Below are 6,158 nucleotides of genomic sequence, written 5' to 3' on the forward strand. Positions count from 1 at the left end.
GAATATGTAGTTTTCGACAATGAAGTATTAATTATATAATAGGTCGTTGAGTTGTTTATGTGGTACTTTGATTGCGAAATATTTAAAGAATTTAAAAACGCAAATAATATTATCTAAACAAAAAAAATATATTTAAAACCTCATTGTTTTACGTCTCTAAATATATACCGCGTAATATATCATTATCTAACTTCAGGATTACTTTATTCGCGATCGAGCGCGCAGATAAAAAACGTATTTTGTCAAATATTCCCAATACAAAACACTATGTAATTTAGATTGATTGTTCTGATAGTTTCTATTACGAACGAGCAAGGTCGTTACTCGCCTATCAGTTATTCGAATGTTTTAATATCTTTATCTCTTATCGTTGTCAATTAACTATTGAGTTATTGCGATGTCAACGGCGCGCTAATTATTTGCACCCATTACGTAAATACTACAACGCAAGACAATAAACTGGTAATTATAATAAAGCTTATAGACAGCTTTCGTCCCTCTTCACTTTGAAATATGCAGCAAAAAAAATTCATAGAAAATAAATAAACGGTAATTAACATTTTTTCAATAAAATTTGAAGCGACTCAATACGTAGTTACTGTCCGTCAATATGGTATGGCAGGTAGACTATGAATCTGTGGAGTATTATAGGTTTAGAGACATTTATTTCAAAAGAATTTTACAATTCACTTATTCTTATTATATCTAGTATTAAGTACTTATAATAGTAGTTGTTAGCGTAATTGCTCTTGTAAAATTTTGGTAATTTATAAGTAAAATATATATAGACTGTATATTCATCTTTTCAGATAGATTTCATATAGGTATAGACTGAACGAATAATCGAATTTAATAAATTATTTATTTATAGGTATGTCTGAATATAGAGCAAATGTAATGACACGTGTAATGACACTCTCTGTTTTTTGCACAACGTCGTCACTCCAAATAAAACCTTATTTCCTTTGAATAAAGGACATAAGTCAATAACACAATGAATAATATACACTGGTATGTTGTGTCGCAAAATGAGTTAACAGCCGCCTTAAATTATATAGTAATTACAACGTATTAGTAAAATAAATGTCTCATATAAATTTGAGTGAAAGAGTCGCTAGAGGTCACTCCGTTCTCTGAATAAGTTTTATTACACATTAAAATATGCGAGTTTTAAACAATTTGCTCTCGATTTATATCAACCTTGTAAACAGTTGTAAAATATGTAAAAAGTCAAGCGGTTACGGCCGATGTCACGGATATAACGTTATGTCATGTTTTTAATTTTATGGAAAAGTATTTGGCGTTACCTTAAAAGTGGAAGCACTGCATGTAATTACAATTATACAATCTTAATTTTCCTCAAATTGTCTTTTTTCCTTTTGAATGTGTAAACGTGACTTATCCGTTGCTCCATTCATTTAATTAACTATTTCATCAACTAACGGCATACTAAGAAAAGCAACAACAAAGCATCGCTATCCATTCTTCTATTAAATTGTTATCCATCTATAGTAACATCAATATTTTTAATATATTTATAACAATAAGCCGCTCAGTTGAAGTTGGGCGGGGCACGGAGTCAAGATCCTTATCAATTGTTCGTTTTCACTGTTCGTGAACGGCCGACATCTTAAGGTCAGCATAAAATTAAAAGTGTTTTAATATCTGATTAAAGAGGCTTAGATTCAAAATAGAAATACCTATTTGAAATGTATAAATTGAAAAAATATACTCGTCATCTATTGATATGTATCTCGTTGAAATTAGTGGTAATAATTTAATTTATATTTTTATACGGTGGCTATATTATCATTTACCTATGTCTACATTATCTACCTACTGACCAAAAGAAACGTAACAGAAAATAACACTATTCTCTCCAAAGTCCATTTAAAACCAAACATCCAAACAATACGAGCACACCCATAAAATCACTTAGCGAAAAAGCGGATATTTTAAACCAATACAGCGAAGTAGAACGGCTCTAATGGCATCCGTAACAATAAAGCGGAGTGAAGAGCGAATGTATTATTCAAGCAGGCTATCTGGTTTGGAGGCACGAGGGCCACAAATTGTGCGCGCGCGCCAGATCCGAATCGCGGAGATAGCGCGGACGGACGTCACGACGCGTCCCTGGTGAAACGCATGCGTTCAATTAACCATACCGTGTTGTATGTGAAACATTGCAGTAATGTAAACGCTTATGGATTTTCGTTTTATAGAAATAGAGGTGTAAACTGTATAATCGAATTTGCTATTCTATCTATCTTAACTCTACCAACTACAATTGCTCTACATTGTTCTACAGCGGTTTTTACTTATTTAATTTCTTGCAAGAAATACTAAATCTATACTGTTTAAGATATATGGCAATATATAAATATTTCAGTAGAATTCAAATCACAGCTTAAACTTGAAAGCATTTTCGACCTGTATATTATAATTTCCTTGTTGAATCTGAGTTTAGGTACACTAAACACTTATGTTTGTAATACATGATATACCTACCCTCTTAGGTCGCGTTGACTACTCTTATAAGCAAAAAACTAATAACATTAAAATACTTTTAAAATTGTTCAAATAACTTACAAAACACCAGCTGAAGCTCAATAGCCAGGAAAAAAAATATCTCATATTTACCTCTTTAAAAAATTCGTCAAGCAATACCTTAGTAAACTTAGTCTCCACCTACAAATAAGTAATTATTATTATTATTGTACTTGCAAGTCTCCACGTGTACATTAAAATAATAGGAACAATTCGTAATGTTCTTATAATAACATCCATCAAAAACTTGTCCACCATCGGAGACCGATATAAAAAGTATCTCAACGTTAACCTTACGTGTCATTGTTATTTTTTATAAGCGGCTTATTCAAATAGCTACAAGTTTATTTTCCAACTTTGACAGAATGAAAGATTGTAAACAATTTTAAACAAGTGCAACCGTCGATTAGAAGCCTTTATTCAATCGATAAGGTGTTTTTTTCGACACATACATGACATAATGATCCGGGAGCGAAGAACAAAAAACAGGCTTTGTCAATATTAGGAAGTTATTAAATGGCACCGTAATTAAGTATCATGAAGCTTGTACGCGTATAATCAATGAATCATATTGAGTTAATTGGAAAAAATGCTGGTTCTTTGAATAGCCATAAATAATGCATGGGTTGTGTGGACGACTTGGAAATGACGTTAATTCTCTTCGCTATTTGACGTAACAACGTAACGTAGTTTTCTTATATTTAACTGTATTGTGATTATGGACTAGCTTTGCGCCCGCGGCTACGCTCGTGTGATTACCTTGTTATCGAGTGGTAGACGTTCTCCATACGTAGATATTATAAACCTATGTCTTTTACCAAGCTCTATCAACAGGGGATCTAACTTTCAATCTTTTATACCTATATTTTTAAAACAATTTACGTCAAAAAAAGTACTTTCGTTTTTATATCAATCTATAAATTATAAGGTAGGTAAATAAAATTTTAGAATGTATCTAATAAAAAACTATCTGTCTAATAAATTAACAATTAAATTTGGAATGCAAGATAATTCGCTATTAATAATAGATACATTCCTCAAATATTCATACTACATTATATTATTGTATGAGTTTGCGATTCTCTTACAAAGCTTTATTCAAATTACATTGCTCCCCGCTTGAACATACAAATACGTGAAAATTTTAGTCTGATTTATAAAGAGCAATGTACGTTGTGATTATGATAATTGTCGTTAATTTGCCGCCTTTGTGATGAAGGCTTCATGTTGCTGATGTAAGTCGACCTTGAAAAATGCTCTGGTTACTGCCGGAACAATTTCTTACTTGGAATCACTCCTACACTACTAAATTAATACATTAAGTTTATTAAGTTATGAGAAAAGCTATCAAGCTTGTTTCAAGATACATTTTTAAAATTACGTAGGTCGTTACGTTTTTTATGAAGATTATTGTATGGAATAACCTTCGATGCGTATTGTATAGTGTATACCCAAAAATGGATGTCAGTCAATTTTGTTGTTTAATTTTATGACAGATAAGACAAGCAGATGATGTTCTATTGTTTTAATATTTCACGTTACATACGTGAAGCGTTTCATTCGTGTTCCTTGTGTTTGTTTTAGGATTGAAGATCAATCTTTGATAAAGACTTTCATGTTTGTGAAACAGTAGTTCTCCTATTAATTTTCATTAGAATAAATAAAAAAGAAATGAAAAGGTCAAGGGACGCAGCTTATTCTAACATTACGTACCTACCAACTTTTTTTTTAATTGCAAGGGAATGGTTCTGTTTTCCCCGTCGTTTTCGTACAATCTTTTGGGTGTACAAAAGAAGTGTGCTCCAACTTAAGCCTACGCTTACCAGGCGATTCCGTGGTCAAGCGCTTCCCTACTGCTATTAAAAAATACCTAAGCATATAAATATCACCACGTAACGATTGCATATTTAACAAAATCCAATCTACAGTCATGCCCGTCATTATTAACACGACAATTGCACAATAGTTACGTGCAGAACAATAATTACCGACCACCTTCCGTATACGACACTAACAATGAAATCGATATCGAATTGGAAACGATCAAAATTAGATCTCGGCCGCAGTTTTATTGCTCAAACACGCAATTTATTAGCCTTGTGTGGCTGGAGTTCGTAATGTCAGAAACAGATCGGTTCTTTTTTTATTACGATTACAAGTAACTCACGTAAAAAAAAGATTATTTTCTTGTTAATATTTTTCTGGACCGCACTCTGTACCTATGAGCAATACAATAAATCGTAGCGTAAATTTTGAAGATGTTAATACGGTACGCAAGTAGGAAATCAATCAATGATATAGTTATTAAATATGTTTACTTTATTCCTATCCCTATCTGCTATAGCCATATAGCTCTTCTACATTGATTTTCACACATCGAAATTTAGGTATAAAAAGTCTGTATGTATAGGTAGTATTTCATTAGATAACAATTTATAAGACACTTAGTAGGATTCGACGAAGTAGTAAGTATAAAAAATTACAAAAGGTTCGTTCTATAAAATTATACACCACTAGAAATTCAATATGTATGAAACATTTGATGCAATTGGATAGCTTCATAAGTTGCCTATCACATCAAAATCCCATATAAACACTACCCCTCATAAAGCTTGTAAACTATAAATGACAGGGGTCAAGCTAAACTGGTCACGTCTTGTATCTATAGAGTTATCAGTTGCACAACATAAGTTATTAGTAATTACAATTTATAGATGGCCATTGTTCTGGTGACCGATCGGCCTGTGACCTTCGCTCGGCGCACGATTTTTGACCATTATTCTTATCTATATTGAGCTAGTAATTACACCTTGTTGACGGCACATGCTATCAAATATTTTGATGTTGATTTGTGGTGATGTTTCGGTATTGCAAAATGTCTAGCTTACTGTTTGAGCTGTGGGTTGGAATAAGATTACTTATGGATGTATTATGCCTTAGATGACTGGTGTAGTAATAAGAATGGTTTCTTTTCTTTTACCCTGATTGTGATGAATCAATGAACACTCAGCTGAATATATTAATAACTAAATATTGCATTAATTAAAAACTTATCAAAAGTCATTTATTTAGAGAATATTTTTAATATATATCTATATTGATTAAATTATGTATTCTAATGATAATACAATACATAATTTAACATACAAGGAAACATCTATTTATTCACAGTTATGTTAATAGACAGTGAAAAACACTTATCAGGCAAATAATGCACAATTCAAACAATTAAGTTCAAAAGGTTCTTTAAATTACGTCAGTCTCTTTAGAATTTATCTGTTCCATTAACCAGCTTTACAAGAAAACAAGCTGGACGGTCATAAAAACAATGTCGACTTAGAAAGTGGTTGGGTTAATTTATTAAATGCACAATATAATTTAAAGATAAAATACAGAATTAACAGAAGAAAATAGTAAAGCCTTTTTCTTTCTTCTACATTATGACTGTTTTAATTGTATATTCTGTGAATCTTTAGGGAAAATTCTGAATGTTAATGCAAACTCGAATGCCTTTGAGGCATATCAATATTAGAATTTAAAGAAAAATCTCTCGGTATGTCTTATTTAATTGTCACCATAGATTTGTGAAAATATAAATAGGTTCATAAATT

This window comes from Colias croceus, chromosome 15, assembly GCF_905220415.1.
Source record: "Colias croceus chromosome 15, ilColCroc2.1".
Lineage (NCBI taxonomy): Eukaryota > Metazoa > Arthropoda > Insecta > Lepidoptera > Pieridae > Colias > Colias croceus.